Consider the following 24,686-nt stretch of genomic DNA (forward strand, 5'->3'; position numbering starts at 1 on the left):
TAAAATGATATATGGAGCATAAACTCTGCAGGAGTTAAAGGAGAAGAAAATCCTGCAATATGTAACAACATTGATGAACCTTGACTACATTATTCTAAGAGAAATAAGCCAATAACAGATTCCACTTATATGAAGTATCTAAAATAGTTAACCTCATAGAATCAGAGTAGAAAGATGGTGGCTAGGGGCTGGGGAAAGGGGAAAATGGGGGTTGCTAATCAATGGGCATAAAGCTGGAATTATGCAAGATGAGTAAATTCTAGAGATCTGTTGTACAACATCAGATTTAACAGTACTGTATTGAACACATAATTTTTTTAATGAGGTAGATTTCATATTAAGTGTTCTTACCATAAGAAAATACAACAGTAATAATAATAACAATAGTATTAATAATAATAAAAGAATTAGTATGACTTGCTCCATTTTGACAGTGGTATTTGAAGAAATGAGAATAGTGTGTGCAAAAGATGTTACAGAAAGAAGCACATTGTTTTCATAGCTATGAAAAATATGTAAGGCTAAAATTTAGCTTCAGTATAAAATCTAAAGGGGAAATTATGTTTAAACCAGAAGTTGAAAAGTAGGAAAAGAATATTACTTAATTTCTCACAACCTACCAATCCATCGTCCTGCTTATAAAAACGCACAGTTTAGAATATCTAAAGAAAGTTTAAATTGTGCAAGTAAGGATTGCACGTATCATTTTATTTGACATTTATACTAACATAGCTAAATGGGACAGTGATAAAATATATGGACTCTGGAGTCAGATACACATGGTTAGAATCCTGGCTCCATGACAGAAAGATAATAGACATTAGGCAATTTACAATGATAATTAATTTTCCAGTGTTTTCTAGAATTTTATTATCTATGTACTTCAGATGAATTAATTAACCTTTTTAGGTCTCAGTTTTCTCATATGTAAAATGGGAATTATAAGTCATTATTGCTTAGATAAAATAGGTGCAGCTATTATTAAAATCCATAAAACATGGAATATTATCAATTAGTTTATGTTTTAATGTTCTAGCCAGAGGGAACAGCATGTGTAAAGATGATGAGGTGGAAATTTGGTGTATTTAAGGGACAGCAGAAATGAGGCTAACCTCAATGGACACTAGTGGAAAAAAAAAGATTGCTATATAATATGGTAGAGACAAGAGCAAAATCCAGAGAATGTAGAACTTCATAGACTATGGGTTAGCGTGCAGGTTTTTCCTCCAAAGATTTCGTTCTGGCCAATTAATTATCCCCCAATAGCAGACTACAAATGCTTTTCAAGTGCACATGGACCTTCTCCAAGATCAATCATGTTAGGCTACAAAACAAATCTCAATGAATTTAAAAGTATTGAAATCACACAAAGTACATTCTCTAACCATAATGAAATAAAATTAGAAATCAATAAGAGAAGAAAATTTGGGTAATTCCAAACTACATGAAAATTAACACCACACTTCTACATAGCCAATGAGCCAAAGAAGAAATAAAATGGTACGTTAGAAAATAATTTGAGATGAATTAAATAAAAAACACAACATAACAATACCTATGGAATACAGTGAAAACAGCATTTGAGAGGAAATGTATAGCTCTGAATGCCTATATTAAAAAATATATATCTGAAATCAATAACATAGCTTTTTGCATTAAGAAACTAGGAAAAAACAGCAAATTAAATCCATTCCAAGCAGAAGGAAGAAAATAAAGATTAAACCAGAAATAAATGAAATTGAAATTAGAACAATAGAGAAAAATCAACAAAACAAAAAAGTTATTCTATCAAAATACTGACAAAATTGGCCAACTTAAAAAAAAACAATTAGGAATAAAATAAAGAAGAGAAATTATTATACTCAGAAATTAAAGAGAGGACAAAACTACTGATTTTATAGAACTATGCCAACAAGTTAGAAAACCTAAATAAAATGAAAAAATTCCTAGAAAGACACAAACTAGTAAAACAGATACAAGAAGAAAGAGAATATATCTGTGCATAAATTTATAACAAATAAAGAGATTGAATTAGTAACACAAAATATTGTAACTTTCCACAAAGAAAATCCTAGACTAGATTGAGTCATTGGTGAATTCAACCAAATGTTTAAAGAACTAAATTTTCACCAATTCTTTCAAAAACAGAGGAAAATGGATCATTTCACAACTCATTTTATGAGACCAGTATTATTCTAATACCAAAACCCGGCGAAGAAAACTACATAGATGTAAAAATCTTGTACAAAATACTAGCAAAACAAATCCACCAACTTATAAAAAGTATTATACAATTACCAAGTTGGATCTATCTTAGTAACACAAGATTATTTTGACATGTGAAAATCAATTAATATAACATATATTATTAATAAAATAAAATACGAAACACATTTTTCAAAGGACACTATCAAGAAGGTAAAAAGATAGCTCACAGAATAGGAGAAAATACTTTCAAATCATAGTTCTGATAAGTATCTAGTACTCAGAATATATATAGAATACTTACAACTTAATAATAAAAGACAACTCAACTAAAAATGGGCACAGGATTTGAATTGCTATTTCTCCAAAGATTATAATACCTTGCTCATAGGAAAATAAAACTATACAAGCAATTTGGAAATATTCTTGTAATTCCATAAAAACTAAACAAAGTCACCATGTGATCAAGCAATTCCACAGTTAGATATATAACTAAAATAATTTAAAACATAATTCCCTCAAAAACCATGTACACAAATGTCATAACAGATTTATTTACATTAACGAAAAAAGTAAAACAACCCAAATTTCCATCTACTGCTCAATGGATAAACAAAATAAGTATACTCATACAATGGAATATGATTTAGCCATAAAAAGTGAAGTACTGATACATGCTAAAACATGAATAAACCACAAAAATACAAGTAAAAGAAGATAAACACAAAGGGACGCATATTGTGTAATTCTAGTTATATAAAATGTCCAGTATAGACAAATTCATAGAGACATAAAGTAGATTAATAGTTGCCTGAGGCTGGGGAGCAGGGAAAATGAGGAGTGACTGACGACTAATGGTTATGAGGTTTCTTTTGAGAATGAGGAAAATGTTCTGGAATTAGTTAGCAGTGGTAGTTTCACAACCTTATAAATATAGTAATCTCTGAGTTGTACACATTAAAAGAGTGAATGTTTGGCAATTGAATTATATCTCAGTTAAAAAAAATCAATTGAAATGGTGAAACTCACATTTATGGTCCTTACACCCCCAGCTTCAAATAGACATGAATTCCATCCGTCTGCCAAGCCCCACAACTCTCTACGGAGCACCCACTGCACTCGCAAAGCCTGCAGTGCCCTGCTACTGCCTTTGATGAAGCTAATTAGGGTCAACCTATCTCCTCTCTAGGTTTCTTCCAGGAACTTCACAGAAAAATGCCCCAAGAAGGCTTTAATTCACATAATAAATTACATAAGCAAGGGTGGTTCCAAGAGAACAAACAGAAGCATGTGGTTATAATCTCGGGGTGCCAGGTGGTCATTAGGCATGTACATGCTGAGGCACCATCAGGGCGAGCTGGCACTCTATTTCCTGTCTCCTGTACTGGAGTTCAAGGCCCTTTTGGCCAAGGATATATTGGAAAACAGAGCCTTCCCAGAGAAGCAACAATGAGCTGATGGGACATCCAGCAGACTTGCTGGTATCAGAGTGGCATGATCATCCCTGAGTTACCCCAAGAGGTGCCCAGAAAAACATTTTGAAATGTAGCTGGCACAGCACCAACCAATTGTAACTGAAGCTGTCCATAGAGCTAAAACAAGGTCAGGTCCTGGTAGGTCCCCTTATTGTCATTCATCCTTTAGTTGCTGGAATGTGGGAAGTTGGGGAGGTAATTAGATCAAGGGCCAAGTAGACTGGGTCAGATGGTAGAGGGCAAAAGGGGTCTTGCTCAAAGCAATGGGTTTTGATCTACCAATCCAGAGATAGTACATTGTGTTAACGATCAGAATGACCATACCACTGCATATGAACTGAATATTAGCACTGATTAAAATATACCTTGCTAATGGATTCTATACAGTGTGGTGAGGGAAGAGATGGATCGGGAATAACTCCTAGCATTTGATTTGAGCAAATGGGTGCTGTTAACTAATTATCATGTTGATTAAAGGGAAGCAGAGTGGGGAGGAGTAATGAAGAGCTTTCTGCGGGGAATGTGAATTTTAACAATAGTCACAAAAGCATACATGTTACATATGCGGCTGATCATTTATCCTGAAATTCTAGGAAAATTGGGGGCTGAAGATATAGCTTTTAGATGGTATTTGAGACACCAGGACTCTATGAGATCACCTAGGGAGAGTGTGTAGCTAGAGAAAATGGGACTAGGATCAAGCTGTGAAACACTTCAGTATTCAAAAGGAAAAAGAGAAGAAGCCCACAGAGTTTGAGGAACACTGTCCATAGATCTCCCTCATGTCTAACACCACCTACATGCCTAAGGTGTTCCCCAAACCACACTTAGGTATAATTCTCTAGAATGACTCACAGAACTCAGTAAAAGTTGTTATTTCCTGGAATCAATGTGTGACAATACTTCATGAATACTGTCAACCAGATAAGCTCACCTTAAACCCAGTGTCCAATATTTAGATTGTGGCTCCACAGTTGACTGGATACTTGGGTGACCTTTAGTCTGTAAGCTTTTTAGAAGTAAAGCAGATACTGCAGGCCCCGAAGCCCCATCATGTATCACATTGTTAGATTGCCCAGTGGCCAAGGGCCTCTGGTAAACAAAGACACTATTTTTTAAACAAGACATTCCAAAGGCCTAGATACCATCTCCCAGTAGTGTAGGACAAAGGCCAGAACTCCAGTTGGGTAAGGTTAATTTTACTACACAGAGCCAATAAACAGACTGGAGTGGTAAAGGCAGAAAGGAAACCTCAGAATGGCATGGTTTCATGATAGCCAAGAGATGAGACAGAATATTTTAAGAAGAGGAAGTATTCAACTATTTCAAATTCTACTGGAGGTTTAATAAAGATAAGAACAGGAAGGTGGACAGCAGATAAAGTAACACCTGTGGCCACTGGTAACTTTGAAAAAGAAGTTTCAGTGGTGTAGTAAGACCTGGATATACAGAAAGAGAGACAGTGAGTACAGAGTATAAAAGGGGAATTGGGCAGTAGCAAAAAGGAAAAATGAGGTTATGATGATAAAAGATGGATAATTTTTGAGTTTGCCTATACATTATTATAAAATGTCAAGTAGGTGAGAAGTTCCTGAAATGCAGAAGGAAAGAATGTCTGCAGAAGCTGACTCAAGGAGATAACAGGAGGTGATGAATTCAAGAGTTGAAGAAGAGAGGATTGGGGAGCAGGACTGCTTCATTCATCCTAGACATGAAGGCCAGGGTGATGGAAGCTGAGGGAGTGTTTTTGTCTTCTATTGGTTTCTATTATATCAATAAAGTATGAGGTGAGGCCATTAGATAAAAGTAAAATGGGAGACAGTGCTGGTGGTTTGACAACAGAAAAGTAGGTGTAAAATAGTTGTCTCCAAAGTAGAGAAAGTAAACTCACTAAGTAAATGGTCTGGAAGTGTTGAGTGCCTTGTTGATTGTGCAATAAAGAATTCAAGCTGACACTATCAGCAAAGTGATATTGTGTACCTATAAGCTATTCCCTGTAACTGCAATGGTGGTAGGAAAGGGACAGTTGGGGATATTTACAAGAAAGTGATTGTAATGATGGACTGTGACATCTGCACCGTGTAGGTAGGGATGAAAGAGAAGGGAGCTGGGAGCTGCACTGGGTGAAAATTGATTGGAGGACTCAATAAGGCAGTTGTTTCAGTCACTGCCGTTTGATGTCTCTGCTGAAAACTGATTCAACACTTTCCGTAGATGCTTGTGCATTGATATAGAAATGATTTGGTTTACTTAGATGTCAGTACAAAACACCATATGCTTGGTTAGCATCTTTTTTGGTTCACATTTACATGCTTAGCCACTACTCCCAAAGTTCAACCATTGTGCTAAAGTAATTAAGGCTCAAAATGACTTCTAGCCTATGCTACACTTGGACAAAACTAGCTTTCCTATAAAACATGTCCTGGCCTTGGTTTTCTCTTTGACCCTCAGTTTCCTTTCCTGGCCTTCTCAAGATTATCCCAGTTCTTTCAAAAGATTCTAATTGTATAACTTCCACAAGAAAAGGTTCATGTGTTGGATCTAGTATTGCTGTTTCACTTTTAGTATCTCCCTCCTTCATGTACTTAGTGAACTGCCTATGTTGCCAAAGGAGTTAATTCATTGATATGATAATACCAAAATAACTTAGAAAACAAAAAGAACCTTTTAGAAATGAAATAGATTATAATTACGTACATGGCAGTGACCATCCTTGCACGGCATGGAGTTAAGATTAAGTTCATTGTGTGTGTGTGTGTATTTGTGTGTGTGTGTGTGTGCAAGAGAGAGAGAGAGACAGAGACAGAAACAGAGAGAGACAGAGAGAGAAAGAGAAAGAGAGACAGAGAGAGAGGGAGATAAAGAGAGAGACAGAGAGAGAAAGAGAGAGAGAGAAACTGACACAATCCTCAGAAATGGGCTCTCCAGAAGCTTTGAACCAGGGATTAGTATAAGAACAAAGGGGCAAGGTATGCCCTCTTCAAGATTGTTAGAACCAGGTTTACTAACCAGAATCACTAGTGCTCTTGCTAGGTCAACTAGCAAATCATTATTAGAACAATGACTAAAATATTCTTTCATAATTCTTAGGGTTTCTCAAAGAGCGTTCTGTTAAATTTTTTCTGGTTGAAAGATAAACCATTTTAATTTAAATACACATCAAACTCTGCAAATTAAAGAACAGGCTCTCTAGTTAAACACATAATTTTTATAATAAAAAGTGGTCATATTCTGCTGATTGATTGATTGATTGATTTTTAATCTTATAAGTCACAAAAAACCTTGTTGACTAAGTCAATCAATGGTTTAAAATAACTTCAACTGGGTGGAAACACCAAAGATTAAGACATTTGTAAATCTGGATTATATAGGCTAAATTTCAATTGAATTCCTGTTAGAAAAACATTCCCTCTTTAATTTTACACTAATTGGCAAAACTGTTGAAAATCTTAGCAGTGAATCAAAAGGGGAAAGTTCTTTTCTATACATATACATAACACACGAGTAAAACACCTTTAGCTTTTCTGCTGATGTGCTTATTTTGTGCATGAAAAATTAAATTTACCTGGGTTGTATGCGTGACTCTCTACATTTGTGTACAGAATTAGATATGAGAAACATAATTTTTAGGTAATATAATATACACATTTATTATTTATTGTGATGTTGTTTAAACAACCAAACAACCAAATTTTTTGTTAAGAAATATGTAAATGACTGGAAATAATTGAGATGACTTTTCTAAATCAGAATTGCTCGGCTTGAATTGATTATAGTGATGCTCTGAAAATTCTGACTTGTATGTATCCATTTACTGTAACTAAACTGAAGAAACCCTAGTTTTTAGGTCATGTATTGTTTAGGACAAAATTGCACATGGAGTTTACATATTAGTTCTGTCTAATAAAGGGAACATAATATATTTCTTTATGGACAGAAATGTCAATCATGGTAATTACGATAATAGAGTTATATTTATGTTCTGCATATATTCTAATAGTATTAAGATATCTAGAAAATTATAAATTTAGTAGATTTAGCTATAGACAAAACACTCCTCAGCTGTCATAGAGTTTTATAGAGGCAGGAAAGAAGGCAAAATATATTAATAATTCCATTCTTTCTTCAGTCAAAATTATTACTATTTTACTATATGTACCTAGTTTGAAAATATCACATATAAAATATGTTAAAATTAATAGATTATATGAAAATATTTATAAATCCTCTCCCTAGGACAAGTACACAAAGCCTAACAATTACTGTGAAAATAAGCCCTCTGTTCTGCCTAACATGCTTGCTCACAAATGTACATCCTCCCAGTCACCAAAGCTATCTGACCTTAGGAAACTCAACTAATGACAAACTAAAATTAGCAACCACATGTCCTTTGCCTAAAGCAAGCCACAGCTGAAGGATGTGGGAGGCCTACTCTAACTTGAAATTGTGCCCAATAGTTGATTAGTAGTATATTTGTTACAAGTATTAGTTTTTACTACTACATAAGATTACCAACAAACCACAAGACTCAAATAAACCTTGAGAGTTTAAGAAATCCTTATCTCTGTCTCCAGGTAGAACAGTTTGCAAATATTATAGGAAGATTAAAAAACTTCTCAGCATTGGTATTCCTTGAATACCAATTTTCTTCTTTGTAAAGCCATAGATGAATCAGTAATCACTATAGAAAACTTCAAAGGCTCATGGAAATATGAACCATAAGTAGAAAGACTGCACTCCTGAAAGATCTTGTATAGCCACTCAAATGGAAGCACCAAAGAAGATTGTCTCTGACTCAAATAGGATAACAGAAATCAGTAAAACTCAACTGACAGCAAAATTTCAAGTCTATATTCTTTGATTTGTTTGTTTTTTAAGCTTCCAGTTTTCTTTTAGTTCATCTTTATAAAAGCAATTTTAAAATTGTTTTTTAACAGTAAAAATATTTTGGATATATACCAATTAATTTGGCAGTGTTTTGTTTTTTTCCCTTTTGCCTTACTCTTATTTATTTAAATCTCTGTTTTGTTTTCAGACTAATGTCTAATGATAACCTGAATAATAATAAAAGTATTAATAGAGATAATGTTTATCCTCCCATTATGTGTCAAACTCTATGCTAAAGTCCTTACATCATTGATTTCCAAACTTTGTAATATATTAGAATCACCTGGGGAGCTTTGAAAAACCCCAAAGCCCAGGTTGTACCCCATAACGATGAAATCAGAATATTGAGAGATGGGAACCAGGCCCCAGTATTTGTTGGAAATGCTGTTATATCTCACTTCATCTTCTAGATAGTCTTCTGAAATAATGTAACTATGGATGCTGCCTTGGCAGCTAAGTGTGCCTGCTCTGGCGTTAAACCGTCTGGCACTGACTGCAGGCTCCATCATTTTTGTGCTCTGTGATATTGGACACTATCTAATCTCACTGTGCCTAAGTTGTTTTGTTTTTTTTTTTTATTTGTATAATGAAAATAATAACTAGTAGCTACCTTCCAGTATTTGTTGAAGGTATATGTAATGAAGGTAAACTGCTAAACACAAAATAACTATATTTATTACCTTATCCTGCTTTGTAGATGAAGAAAGTAAAGCATAGAAAGTTAATTAACTTGCTCAAGTTTACACAAATAAAGGTCTCAGCCTGAAGGAATGCAGTCCAAGCCTCCACTATTGTCTAATTTTAGATAGCAACTATTTTTTCAAAATATGTAATTCTCACTTTTCTGATCTATGTAAAAAGATGGAACCTAGAGATGGGTTACGTGAAATCCTTGATTAAAACACCCAGGTAACAGTAATTATATAGACCTAGTTTCTTCACCTTCTACCAGGTGATTGCAGAGCTAGCTACTAGCTGCTCACTTCTTATAAACCCAAGTTAACTACATCAATTTAAATGATAAGCACTCAAGAAATATGATTGTTTTGTTAACTGGACTCTAATTTCTACTTATCTCCTGTGAAGTATAAACACTAATTATAAAGCCTGTGACATTTTTATCTTGTGTCCATTGTAGTATATTACTGTCTTTAATTTTCAGATGAGTAAGGGAAATCGACTTCCTTAAATAAGACTGTGAAGGAGGTTCCACTTATTTCTGAGTGGTTCTCAACTATAAAATGACTAAGTATCTTTTTAAAATATTGATAACTATACCTCAGACTTAAAAATACTGATTTAATTAATTTTGGTGGAGGGGTCCACACATCTTCACGTTTTAATAACATCCATTTGATTCAAAAGCATAATCAGGGTTAAGGTTCACTGCATATTGTAAAGCTTCACGATTTTAAGCACAAGCTGCAAATGTACCGAAGTCTAAAGCTCTCCTTGTCAGCACCACCAAACATCAATAGGTAGTGCTTCGGTTACTATTTACACATTATTTTCAATGTTTACAGCAAGTTTTCAACACTGAATTGGAAGAGTGATTGGCTTATTAAACTCCTATAATTTTTTGTTGTTGTTGTTTTCTGTTTGTTTGTTTACTTCCTTTTTTCATGTTGCAGGGACAGTGGCTTTTGTTAAAGATCTTGTTGGAAAGTTTAAACCCCTTGACCTCATAAAAATTCCCAGTAAAATAGGCATGAATGAACAGAAGTAATGGGTTTTGGAATAAGATAGACATGGAATTTAATTCCATTTCTAGAATTTGCTAGCCATGTGGTCTTGCATAAGATTCTTAACTTCCCAAAGTTCCCTTTAATGTAAAATTGAGATAATAAAATCTATCCCACAGATCTGTTTGTTTCATGGTTTAATAATATTGTGTGATATACTACTTAACCGAGTACTGGAGCATTATAAGACCTCAAATATTACTTGTCATCGATATTGTATTATAATTTAGCATGATAAGTATGGACATAGAGATAATTCTCAAGGAACTGTAAGAGAATAGTAGTGAGACTCCCAGAACAGATAGATTAAGGAAGGATACTTTCATAGAAGACATATTATTCACTAATTTAGAGAGTCTAATACAAAATTTTATGATGTTTCTCTGAAGTCAGCTTGCTAAAGTATACCTTTAATTATGAGTACACTTACAACGACATCACCTTCTGTTTATTTTCCTGGTATTATAGAGTTGTCAAGTTAAAAATTAAATCATCTATAAAACTCTTAACCTTCTATGACCTCATATGCTGCCTATATAACCACAGCAAATGAAGAAACAAAAAATAAAATAAAAACTATTATGAAACAGTATATGATACTTATAAATCACACTTAAGGTTGCTTGTTAAGTATGCCTCCATAACAGACCCTTGGAGTTACTGGGTGAATCATATTGGATATTTTCTCAAGTTAAGTTCCATATGTATGAAAATTCTGCCACTATTGTTTCTATAAATTAAATTTTTTTCTCTTTATACCTAGAACAAAAAACAAAAGAAAACAGACCTTGTTCAAACTCTTGTAGACCAGTCATAGTAACATGCTTTAGTGAAAACCTCTGTAAAGTTTTGCACTTCCTACATAAAGATCAGAGCACAGTATGTACTGTTTTGCCCATGAAACCCATTATCCTTTTATTTTTACTTACCTATTTGTTTATAAGCATTTAAATAGTCAAGTATTATCCTGTAATTATCATTTCTCAAGTCACTTTTCCTCCACTCCCACAAAGTTTTAATTCTGTGAGCTTTTACAATAACCACTCAATTCACAGCCCACCCCCAATGTGTTTTTTTCCTTAACACATTTGCTGATCGACCTGATCTTACAATTGAAATATTATTGTCAAATTGTCAGCATTTAAAGCATCAGTCCTGTGAGATGTGTCTTTGTAGAAAAGTCTTGGAAATTATGAAGAAACTATCGTGTCTATATTTTAACGCTGTTTTCTGCCATTTTTTTTTTTCAAATTATTTAGAAGATAGAAATGCTGGTTTATTTAAAAAGACAGTCTTGCTCTTTCTCCTCAAAGGTAGTGGAGCAGCCTCCCTTGCAGACTCAGAGATACAGGTCTTTGTGGACACCTTGACGGGCAAGACCATGGCACTCGAGGTCGATCCCAGTGACACTGAAAATGTCAAAGCTAAAATCCAAGACAAGGAGGGCATTTCATCTGACCAGAAGAGCCTGATTTTTGCGGGCAAACAGCTGAAGGATGGACGCATTCTCTCAGACTGTAATATCTAGAAAGAGTCCATCCTGTACTTGGTGCTTCATCTTTGGGGCAGCATCACTGAGCCTTCCCTCCATCAGCTTGCCCAGAAGTACAGCTGCGACAGGACAATCTGCTGCAAGTGTCAGGCCCGCCTGCACCCCCGTGCTGTCAACTGCCGCAAGAAGTGGGGTCCACACCAACAACCTGCTCCCCAAGAAGGTCGAATAAGGCCTCTGCACCACCTTCTCAGCCCACAGGGCGGCCACCATCTCAAACCCCTTAGCCCAGGAGACTCAGTAAAGTTTTTCTTTTGTTGACTAGAAAAATAAAAATTTAAATTTAAAAATTAAAAAAAAAAATTAAAAAGTCTTATTTTGAACACTTCTCAAGACCTCCTACAATATATTAAATATTTGTAGTAAATAGTACAAAGGAATTAATGGATGGCTGCCCCTCCAGGAAAGATATAGCCCAGTTTGAGGGAATAGCTATAATGAGTAACACCATTTCAAATGTAAGATCAGTTAATAGCTTCATATTCTATAATTATTTTTCATTTTCCTCAGGAAGTGAGAAACTGTATTCTCACAAGGTCAAGATCTGACTTCATTAGAGAAATTTTTTCCTATGAGAGAGAAGTATATTAACTGATTATTCCTGAGATTATTGAAACCTACATAAGACTTTTTTAGCAAAGTTAGAGCAGACAGCAACATAGAGCTGCAAGCTGGCACCTACACGCTATCATTTTTTTGGCATCAAAGCACATAAGCAAAGAAAGAAATTTAAGGCAAGTTCTAAATGGGCAGGCTTCTTTCTCTTTAGTTCATTACTCCTTTCCTGGAATCTAGAACAGTATCTAGCACATAGTAAATATTCAGCAAATGTTCATTAAAAGAACAAGATAAAGATTTCCACTTATTGCAAAATACGAAATGCACTCAATCTTATGCATGATTAATACCCATTGCAATTTCTATTGGGAAGAGCACTAAATTTGCACTTAGGAGTTTGATTTTTTTTTAATGACATGTTTGGCAATCTGGTCCTTGTCTACCTCTTGAAGCACTCTTTTCTTGCTCAATCTACTCTAGACAAATTCATTTTCTTTCTTGTCATTGAAATCTTAACCTTTCCCCTCTTTAAGATCTTTACACTTAATGTTCCATCGACTTGGAAGGCTTTTCCCCAGCTTTTAACACAGCTGACTCTTTCTCATCCTTTGTTCTCTGCTCCAAGTTCACCTCCTCTGAGACACTTTCCTTAACTGCATATGTCAAGTACCACACCATGCGCCTCAATTTCCAGTATACTTATAAAGTCACCCTATTTCCTTCATAACTTTTACCACAATCTGACATGATATTGTTGTACTATTTGTTTACATGTTTTCGTTTATTTGTCACCGTCCATTTTAGAGTGTCGCCTCTGACGGTAGAACACATTTTATCTTATTCTTCAGTCTCTTTAGCATCTAGAACAACATCAGAAACCTTATAATGCATGCTTAATAAAATAATGTTAATATTTTACCTATTTATGTTTAGATTTAATAAAGACATTTAACTTTTAAACTATGTTAAGAGAATAATTTGTCTTTTTTTTTCTCCTTTAGGTTTACATGAGAAAAACTTCACTTGGTGAATCACTAATCATCTGGAGGAAACATAATACAGAGGAGAAAACATCTGCCTTATGTGGGTGTGATTTTTGTGAATCCAAGTTTCTAAGTGCCACATTGCTGTAAATACAATCAGATTGTTAGATTAGGTTTCTGACTATTCAATATATATGTAAGGATAAACAGTGAATTAGGCAAATGGTTGAGTAGTCATCAAATACACATGTCTAGAATCCTCTAGAAAAGTAGATCTGTAGTATTTATGTTTTTTGAAATGCATGGTATCAGGGAAAATGAACTGAACTGAAATGAAATTATAATCGAACATAGGCCTTTTACTCCAAAATCTGCTATATGGTTATTGTGCAGCTAAGGTAAATTTAAAATAATATTTTGGAGCTCTTATATGTTCTATTCATTAGAAGCTTTAAACAATGACCTTAATGATTTTTTAATTGTCAAATAGGATAGCTGTTAATTCAGGATAGAATTAATAGGTGAGGTAAAGCTAGGCTTTACTTATTTGCTATGATACAAGAGTTAAGAATATTTCATCCAAGCAACAGATAATTCATTTTTTTTCACTTGATTATAAAATATTCTTTGGTTTAATGACACCATTTTCTCTTTCTTTTAGACTCAGAGCAATCTCACAATAAGCCTGCATTTGTGGATTACACATTACTATTATTACATATATCCCATTTCTTTTTATTCTACAAAGACTGTTCCACATATCATTGCCAGATTGGAAAGGACTGTCTTCCTTTTATTTAAGATTGACCAATATTAGACACGTAAATTGTGATCTCATGGAGGAATATACCAAAATGGTAAAAGAATTAGCATCTGATGCTAGAATGTCTTCTGGGAAGTTATTAAGTAGTCTATAACTTGTTAAAGAAGTCAGATGGAACCAGAGACCTTAATACTCCTCATCGTTCAGGGTGGCACCTGAAGATTGATTCACAAATGGTTCCATGGCTGACTGTTAACCCAACTAATGCTTTGTCTGATATCTATTACTGTTGACAAATCTTATTTTTAGAGTATTGTTGATTTTCCTCTGGTGAACTTTTCACCAAAGGTGTTATTGGAATAATAAAAGGATGGAGAACTGGGGCTTCATTAAAATTGCAAAACAAGTCTCTTGACTATCTCTATGACTACTAACTAATAATTGTTTATATGTGTAAATAACATGCATGTATTATGTGTCTATGAGTTGGGAAAAACCCAGTCCATTCTCCTGTGTTTTCCCTTCATTCTCATACTACTACCACACTAACACTTCTGACACCAGATGTGTGGGAGTTTTTCCCCACCCATCAATTCTCTGACACTAGCTGGGTTTCCCACAGTTTAACTCAATTATGAAACTATCTACATGAAGATGGCTGCAGATGCTACAGGTTAAGGACTCAGTCCTGTGAGACTGTCTCCCACTTCAAATGCCAATTGTAAATAGTAGATCCCCAGGTTACGCACAATCTCTGTCTGACTTGGCTACAAAATCAGAGGTTCTGTTAGGTTCAATTAATTTGATAGAGCATCTCACAGAACTCAGAGAAACACTTACTTACATTTACCAGTTTATTAAATAATATGATAAAGGGTATAGATGAATAGCCAGATGAAGAGAAGCAGAGAGTGAAGTCTGGGAGTGTCCCAAGCACAGGAGTTTTTATCTTTGTAGAATTGGGGTGTGTTGCTCTCCCAGTACATGGATGTGTTTATCAAACTGGAAGCTCTCTGAACCTTAATTTTGGGGACTTTGATGGAGTCTTTATCATATAAGCATGATTGATCATTCACTCCATTTCTAGTCTTCTTCCTTCTCAAGCAAATGGGGAAGTGTAGCTGAAAATTCTAAGCTTCTAATCATGACTTGGTTTTTCTAGGGACCAGTCCTCATCCAGGAGGCATCCAGGAGCCCATCCACAGTTGCCTGGTTAGGACAAAAGACACACCAATTACCCAAGAAATCATAAGGGTTTCAGGAGCACTCTGCTATGAACTGGGGGTTTATATATACATACATATTTACCAGAACATAAACTTACTTTCATTGTAATCTGGTAGTGGGGTGGTATTTTCTCAAAATAACCAAGAATTCACTAGCAGGCACACCTTTCACATGCAAGCCAATCAATCCAGAGTCTATATCCCCAATCACCTCTTTTATCAGGCTTTCCCAAAGCTTTTACACCCTGGACCACTATCTATCTGCCCTATCCACATCAAGGTCAGATATAGGACAACTAGGGACAGCCCCTATAGCCAAGACCCACTGAATTTATTCTAACTAGCCAATTTTAAGTCTGCTAACTCTGCCTTGCTCCTTCCTTCCAAAGGAAACCACCATAAAGGCTCATATCAGTGTTTTGCCTTACTCCCTCTGCCTCCTGACTAATACTGGTATTTCTTCATATGGCTCTGTATGGTGTGCTGTGTTCCCTGTTTCTAGGAATCTGTAAGTATAAAAATCTTCCCTCATGCCATTTCCATGATTATGTGTTTTGCCATACCTGATTAGTACAAATCCTGGTTATCCTTAAACCAAAGGAGTTAGGAGTCTGTTGTTTCAAATAGCAAGGAGAGGACAGAATCAGTTAAAGAGAATAGTGAAACCCAGCACAACTATAAAGAATATGTTTATATTGTGCAATATCGTTGATTCTGTCCTGGCTTTTTGAGGATAATCTGGCATGAAAGGGAGGGTGGTAGATTTGACTTGATGTTGAGTTTTCATAATTGATACCACAGAGTTTTAACAGATTGTTCATTTCAGATGTTTTAGTGGTGTTGTGAGTATAATTTAAGGATATAATTTAAGGAATGTGTTAAAGCCTACTTCCAAGCCACATCTTAACTTTTAACTAGTGCCTCATAGTCAGTCAGTCCTTCAATCTCTCAGTAAAGTTGTCATGAGTGATAAATATTCATGTTTTTTCATGAGCTTTAAAATGGAAGATTCAAGCCAAGATTATCTAAATTTCTAATCTAAGTAAATCCTTATGACATCTGGATTAAAGGAATAATGTTAATCTTGTATTTCCTATTTTTTTTTCCTATAGGAATGCACCTGGTATTTAAAACAATGCCAACCTGTAAATAAAAATCAGCAAACATAAGGATTATATAACATTAGAAAAATCTCATTCATTTTAGTTAACTTAATAAGAAAATTATTCTTTCTTTTACCTTTGAGTTAAAATAATTCTTTAACTCCATTAATACATATTAACAAATATTATCTACTACACATAATTGACTCTCTATAGAAAAGTCAGGATGAAAACTATCCTAAAGACATCAACTAAATATCAGTCCAATAGCTATAGATTTGAATGATAAGAACTAAACCATAATGGATATCAGTCTAACATTTTATTGAAATTAGACATATTAAGGAAGATAGCATAAAAAAATATGCTATAAGGCTCATTTTTTTAACATTTGTTTTTCATTCTTAAAAGAAGAAAAAAGTTACTGTTATCTAAGTGTCTCTGTAGTTAAAATAATAATAGTAATTGACTATGCATTGTTTGCTTTTTTGTTCATTTTACGAACAATTAAAACACTGAAACTATGTAGAGAAACAAAGGCAACTTGGCATTTTCTAATACAGTGTTAATAAATTTTTAAAAAAAGGAATTCATTCTGATAGAAATATTCATAAAAAGCTGATTTATTTACATTAAGGCCTTTGTTGATGCCCCTATAAACAGGCCATTAATTCACTCATTCAGTCAGCAAACATTTACTGAGCATCAACTTTATGCTAAACGCCAAGGAATAAAGATGAATATGACATGATTTCTGCCTTCTAGGTGTTCTCAGCCCATAGCAATGATAGATATATAAATAAAAGAGGTGCTTTATTACATGACAAGTGTGGTAATAGAGTTATCATTGGAATGCAGAGAAATTCAAATACAAAGAGAAAAAATAATTATCTGGGGGAAATGGGAAAGTGATATGAGAGCTAAGTCGAAAGGAATTGGTAAGTGCAAAAGGAAAGAAGTTCAGATGAAGTAAAAGGAATAAAATGGTAAAGACACAGAAGTATAAAAGAGCAATGGTTTGAGAGAACAACATTTATCTTTGGGGCAGAAGCACAAACAATAAAATTTAGCCTTTGTGTTTCCCATGACAAAGAAATTCACATGCTGTGCAAACAAACCTAATGCAACAAAGCAAGTTACTTCTGAAATCGAACTAATACCATGTCAAAAAAAAAGATCACTGGATCATGAAGGAAAAATGCTATTGAGTACATATGGCAATTTGTTTATGGAAGTGAAAAAACACATATAGAACAAAGGAATCATGCCTACCTACCTCAAGGACATTTACTTCTGAAGTTTAGATACAGGCTGCAATGTAGTCCAAGGACCAAAAACAAAAGAAAATGAAAATTAGCAACTTTCACCATATTATCCCTAGATAGTTCATGTATGGTCTGATCTATCCAGCATCTTCATTAGTGAGCTAAAAGAGGGTGTAAATAACACCACGTTAATAATATTCACAGATGATAACAGATTGGAAACTGTCTCACTGACATCATTGTTGACTGTGAAATAACAACAGGGAGACAGAATAACTTAGAAATACTGGTAGACAAATGAAATGAGAGAAAACATTTAGCTTCATATAAAAAAAAGAGAAATTGAACACTCTAAAGAAAAAGAAATAAGATGCGCATAAACACAGAAAGCAATAATGCCGTTTTAGTAATATGCAAAAGCAAAAGTCATTAAAAATCTTTGAATTCCTCCCAATACCCAATATATACAAACATTATATATTTCATATATTATATATAATAAATTACATATATAATGTATTAGGTACAAATATATATACACTTATACCTTAGTCTGGAGAAGTACATAAAGGAAGTTATGAAATTATGGACACTGACAAATGGAAAATGATCAAAGGAATCAACAATATGACATGGAGGATAAAAAATACACCTACTTCCCTGAAGTCTTGGGAAGTAAAAGACTCTTTTAACTGCTCAAAATTAATACAACAAAATGAATGATGAATGGATAACAAAAGCATGTTTTAAAAGAAAAGATGGTAAATCTCTCTCTACACTTTTTTAAAAAATTATTAATTAATTTATTTTTAACTGAAGAAATTTTTTAAATTTTTCCTCCATCTACCTCCCCTCTCCTCCACCCCCTCCTCTCTGATAACCACTAGTTTATTGTCTATGTCCATGAGTCTCTGTTTGTCCTGTTCATTTGTTGCTTTTAGGTTTATATCCCACATATAAGTGATATCACGTGATTTTCAACTTTTTCTGTCTGGCTTATTTTGCTTAGTATGATTATTTCGAGGTCCATTCATGTTGTCACAAAGGGCAGTATTTCATCTCTTCTTATGGCTGAGTAATATTCCATTGTATATATGTACCACAGCTTCTTTAGCCAATCATCTATCATAGGACACTTCAGTTGCTTCCTTGTCCTGGCTACCGTCAATAGTGCTACTATGAACATTGGTGTGGAAATATAATTTTGGATATGAGTTTTCAAGTCTTTGGGGTAAATAACAGCAGAGGAATTGCTGGATCACATGGTAGATCAATTCTTAGTTTTTTGAGGAACCTCCATACTGTTTTCCATAGTGGCTGCACCAATTTGCAGTCCCATCAGCAGTGTAAGAGAGTTCCTTTATCTCCGCATCCTCTCCAACATTTGTTATTACTTGTCCTGTTGATTATAGCTATTCTAACAGGTGTGAGATAGTATCTCATCATGGTTTTAATTTGCATTTCCATAATAGCTAGCGATGTTGAGCATCTTTTCATATATTTTTTTGGCCATTTGTATGTCCTCTAGAAGAAATGTCTGTTCAAGTCCTCTGCCCATATTTTAATAGGATCGTTTGTTTTTTGTTGTTGTTAAGTCATATGAGTTCTTTGTATATTTTGGATATTAGGCCCTTATCAGAGGCGTTGCTGGCAAATATATTTTCCCATTTGAATGATTGTCTCTTTACCTTGTTGATGGTTTCTGTTTCTGAGCAAAAGCTTTTAATCTACACATGAAAGATCTTCAGAGTATACATTGTAAAAAAAAAAAAAAAATGCTGTCTTTAGAGTACTGCCTTCAAAGAATTTATAAGCTAATCTAATGGGGAATAATATAGAAATATTAAAATTTAAGGAAAAGGGAGATAGTAGAAGTGGACACCAAGGGAGAAACCGACAACATTTAAGTGAGGACTTGAGAAATTCTATAAGACAAAGACATTGAGATGAAAATAATGGTAATGGAAGGACTTTTACAGGCTAATTTGGGAAGGTGATGGCATTATTACTTATACAAGGACTTGTTTTTCAATTTGTTAATGTATATTGATTCTGGAGTAACCTAAAGGAAGATTAACTCTGATGGAAACTGATATATTGTGATCCCTGGGAATTTAAAACACCATATGAGAAACATACAATGTGATTCTTCTAATTTCACATTTAGCCAAAATGTATATAACAGCAGGAAATTCCCCTCTCCAGTCAACAATTCACAATAATTTCTCAATTGTGTTCCCTTTTCTACACAACACAATAATAATCCATACAGTGTAATAAAATAAAATCAATAAATCTCTTGCATTCACAATTGCATTTTTGAGTTAGAAATATCTGTGTCTTTCTCTTGGGTTATTTGCATCTTATGATCATTTGCCCGTAAACACAGATGCATTCTTTATTAGACATCGTGCTGCTTAACTCCCTGTCGCATGATCAGCATCAATAAATCTGAGGAGAATATGCCAATCATGAGAGAAATGAAGCATTCCAAGGCAAATGCAATCTAAGCTACTGAAGAGTTACTCTAGAGTATATTAATGACATTGAATCCTGAAACATCTAGACTACACATCCTTCCATCCCTCCCTGCTCTCCCCATCCCTGCCCTGCCGCCAGTCCTTATTAGGCAGTCCAGAATATAGCATCAATTCTATGTAGAGCCATTTTAGAAGGCATTTCAAAAACAGAAAAGAGGATGAGAAAAGAAAGGATTTGTAGATACATGAACCACACATGTAGGAAGAGTGACCCAGTTAAGTTGGTTATACAAAGTAGATTAGCAGAAAGATGAAGCTGGGGAGGTTATGGCCATTTTGTGGGTGGCATCAAAGGTCAGGTCGAGCACTTAATTTTATGAGCTAGGGAAAGAACTGAATATTTCTGAGAAGTGACATTAGGAAATATGATCTGGCAGAAATGTGTATGGTGAATTTTTGAGGGAAAAAGCAAGAGGAAAGGTCAGTTTGGCAGTTATGTCAAGTAGGCTAGAATCTCTCTAAGACTGAGCCAAAAAGTACTAATGACCTAAGAGGCAGTCACTATTGTTAGGCATGGATCTGATCCAGGTTTTGTGGGGACTGAAGCACATACAAGTTAGGAGTCTTCTTTAAGAAACAGAATACAAAATCTCAAATGAAAAATCATGTAAGTAAAGAGCTCTTAAAATTAAGTTGCTATCTCTGATAACAGCATTATAAAATCAAAACCTTTGTAAACTGTATGTTTTTAAAATAAATAGAAAGAGTTTTCAGTTTTTGTGATTTTCTGTTTCAAATTCGTATCCTTCAGTCTTTCAGATAGAACCAGTAAAATAAATGTAAGGTAATGAGTTTCAGTTAATTTGAAAAAAATTTGTAATTTTTTCTCTCAAGAATTCTGGCCAGAAATTAAAGAAATATGAACTTTTAAGTATTCAATCTTTCATTCAACACATTTATGTCTTATGATTTTCCAGACACTCTGTTAGACCCTGGTAATATTACTACAAAGAAAATACAGAAAATGTTCCAAGATTCAGATAGCTTAACTTGGGCACTTTACATGGAAGGAGTTTGATGATTTGATGATTTTTTTGAGTTAATCCTTTATTTATTGACTACGTTCAAAGTACAAAGGATACTTTGTAATATTAGTTTAAATACTGTCTCACTATAATAAATTATTTCTAGTATGGAATATCTTCTCTTTTATAGACTAATCATTGTTGATAGTGAATTAAAAAGATCTAGTGCAGGGTTAACTATAAAAAAAATTAACAAAATTAACAAAGAAAGGCCTGAAGATAAACTATTCCAATGGAAGAAACTATACATCAGACATGGCAGAGCAGAAGTATAAATTCTAAAGAAACAATGGAAAAACAGCAATAAACATTTAGGATTAAAATTAGATTTCTTACTGTATTAATAGATAATTGACAACATGAGAGTGGGAAATATAGTGAAAATAAAGACATATTGAACTTGGTGAATCTGATGGGGAGAATAACTCCTACTTAAATATCAAAGATATACAATGTACTCTGTTTTAAATCTGAAAAAATAATGAGAAAGAAACAAGTTTTATGTCTGCATCTTTTGCTTTGTTTTTTCATAGAGAACAAAATAAAATCATTAACAACTCTAAATAAAAAAAAAAACTAGAGAAGGAGTCCCATCCTCCTAGAAAATACTTGATATCTCTGATTGGTCTTTTATTACAATATTATAGTTCATTTCTAATTAAATTGTAAATATCCCATTTTATTTGTTGTAGATTTCTTATAATTCCAATAAACCAATAAGATATTGCTAATGACAAATATCACAAAGAAGTTAAACCAGTGTTTCTTAATCTTCTTTGCTTTATCTCCCTTCTAAGGAAACTTTAAAAATATATTTTTCCTAATCACCCCTATCCCAAATGAATGAAATTTTAATTCCACAGACACAATGGACATCTCTTTTTTGTACTGTGGCACTTTGAGAATGCCTGAGTTACTCAATAGAATTTTTAGGTCATTTCCAGACTTACAAAAGTTATTTGTGCATTTATGTATAAATTATTCCTGTCATACTCTCTCAGGAGTAGATTTAGAAACCTTTTTTTTTTTCCTTTCTTTTCTTTATCTTCTGCTTTTTATTTTATTTTATTTTGTTTTTATTATAAATTAGAGTATAAGGTTCTTCAAATCAAGGATGACATCTTGTTCACGGTTGTATCTCTAGCATCTGTCTCAGTGTATGTCACATAGATGAAGCCTAATAAAGATTTTCTGAATAATGATTTACAGTGAAGGCCCTTCAATAGTTCTCACATAACATGTCTAGAAAGGGCTGTATCAAATCTGGATCTAGTATGACTAAATTGAGGCTTTAAGTGAAAAAGACATTTCTTAACATACTTATAAATCTGATTACTGTAGACGTAAAATTTATTTCCTAAACTTCCATTCTTAGAGGTGTTGTAACTAAATACAGAATGGCTATGTTAATCAGAAAGAACCGAATCTTAGAGCTATCTGTTTCTAATGTTATTTGACTTCAAGCAAATTATTTCATATTCTTCTGCCTTGATTTGCTCATCTCTAACATGAGAAAATAAAATATTCTTCATCTATCATTTCAGTTTTCTTTCAAGAAACTGGAGTAGGCATTGATCAAGTGGATGGACGCAGTGAGAAATCTTTGGTCACTTGTAGTGCTTATCTGGAACAGTAAGTGCAAAAGATGTAAGTTATCCTAAGACAGTGTTCAAGGTTAAAAGCCAAAGGAGTCATTTTTTTCCCAGTTATAAGAAGGGAGAAGGTTTTTGAGAGAGAAAAAACAAAAGACAAATTCAAAATACCAGGAACCAGATAAGTCTAGAAACAAAATAGGAGGTGAAGGGCCAAAGTCAGAGCAAAGCAACAGGTCAGAGAAAAGAAAGAAAGCAAGAAAGGAGGGAGGAGACAGGCAACTATTTTCTATGAACAAGAATCAGCACCCAAAGCTCACTTTTACAGGCTGCCTGCCTTGCCATCTCCAGGAGACTGGCCTGATTATAGGCACAAAAGTAGGCAGATACTTCACCTAAATATTAAAGATAGAGGTAAATTTCTCTTAAAAAGTTTCTAATATAAAAAAATGAATGCAGACATATGTACTCTATTTTTTTCTTTTAATTCTTAGATCTTTCTACAATGTAGAAAACAAACACACTACTCAGATATTCTAGAAGCAATTTCTTGCTAGCTAGAGAGAGTCAGAAATGAAGGCAAGGATGAATTAATGATTGTATTCCTGGTAAAACTTTTTTTAAAAACTGTGGTAAAAATATATTGACTATCAAATATTGATCAGAAAGCAGATTATTGTATTGTATAGAAGAAAAGCATCAAAGTTAGCTGGTAGAAACATAAAATGTTAAGCAAGTTATGAATAGCTAAACAGTTCCATCAAACCAAGAGTGGAGAGAAAGAAAATAAGTAGAGAACACAGGCAGAACTGTGAAAGGTTTAAACCACAAGATGAGCCAGCCAAGAATATGATTGGAAATTAACCAAATAAAGTAAAACATTCATTATATCCTCCTGCTCTGAAAAGGAACTGTTGCCTTATCAGTAATGGATAATGACATTATAATAGGACAGGGAATTTTAAAAAGAAAAATATTTTTTTTCAAAAGTTAAAGAAACTCTAATCATATGTAAATGAGGTAAATAGCAGTAAAGGTATAGTGTATTGCCATGTTTGTGGTCCACCTGGCTTCACCTTGGAGGATGATCTAAGAAAGTGTGTAGAAGGAAATATGTTTTAAAAAAATAAAATTATAGTAGGTATAAATGCCATTTAGGTACAAATTAGCTTCTGGTTTCTGCTGATCTATTTGTTTCTTCCTATGCTAGTTAAGTCAATGTAGCTTTTAAATCATATACTTGTATATCCACATTGTCTCTTCCATTCTACTCATCTGGCAGAGGTCTGGAAGAAATCATGGGCTAGAAAAAAGTGGAAGGCCATTTAGTAGATGAGTTTGGGAACTGAGGAAGCAGGGAAGCAAATATACCTCCTAGATTTATTCCCAGCCTGGAAATTGACCCTGGCTGAGCTCATCCAGAAGTAGATTAGAGCAAGGGATTAGCAGAAGAGACAAAAGAATTCCTGAGATATTCAGTTATGGTCTGTATTAGGGTTCTCTAGAGAAAATGGAGCAATACAATATGTGTCTATATAGAAAGAGATTTACTTTAAGAAATTGATCATGTGATTGTGGAGGCTTAGTGAGTCCAAAATTGGTTGGGATGGGTGGGCAGACTGAAGTCTCAGGAAAGACTTGCGGTTTGAGCCAAAGATATTCTGCTGGTAGAATTTCCTCTTACTTAGAGGAGGTCAGTCTTTGTTCTATTCAGACCTGTAGCTGTTTGGGTGAACACCATCACATTATGGAAGGTAATCTTTACTCGAA

The 24,686-nt window shown here is 34.0% G+C and overlaps 1 pseudogene; it reads left to right on the forward strand.

The window, feature by feature from the left end:
- Nucleotides 1–12,033, forward strand: part of LOC105297475 — a 110,251-nt pseudogene extending 98,218 nt beyond the window's left edge.
- Nucleotides 12,034–24,686: the final 12,653 nt, after the last annotated feature.

The sequence above is a fragment of the Pteropus vampyrus genome, unplaced genomic scaffold (genome assembly GCF_000151845.1).
Source record: "Pteropus vampyrus isolate Shadow unplaced genomic scaffold, Pvam_2.0 Scaffold139, whole genome shotgun sequence".
NCBI lineage: Eukaryota > Metazoa > Chordata > Mammalia > Chiroptera > Pteropodidae > Pteropus > Pteropus vampyrus.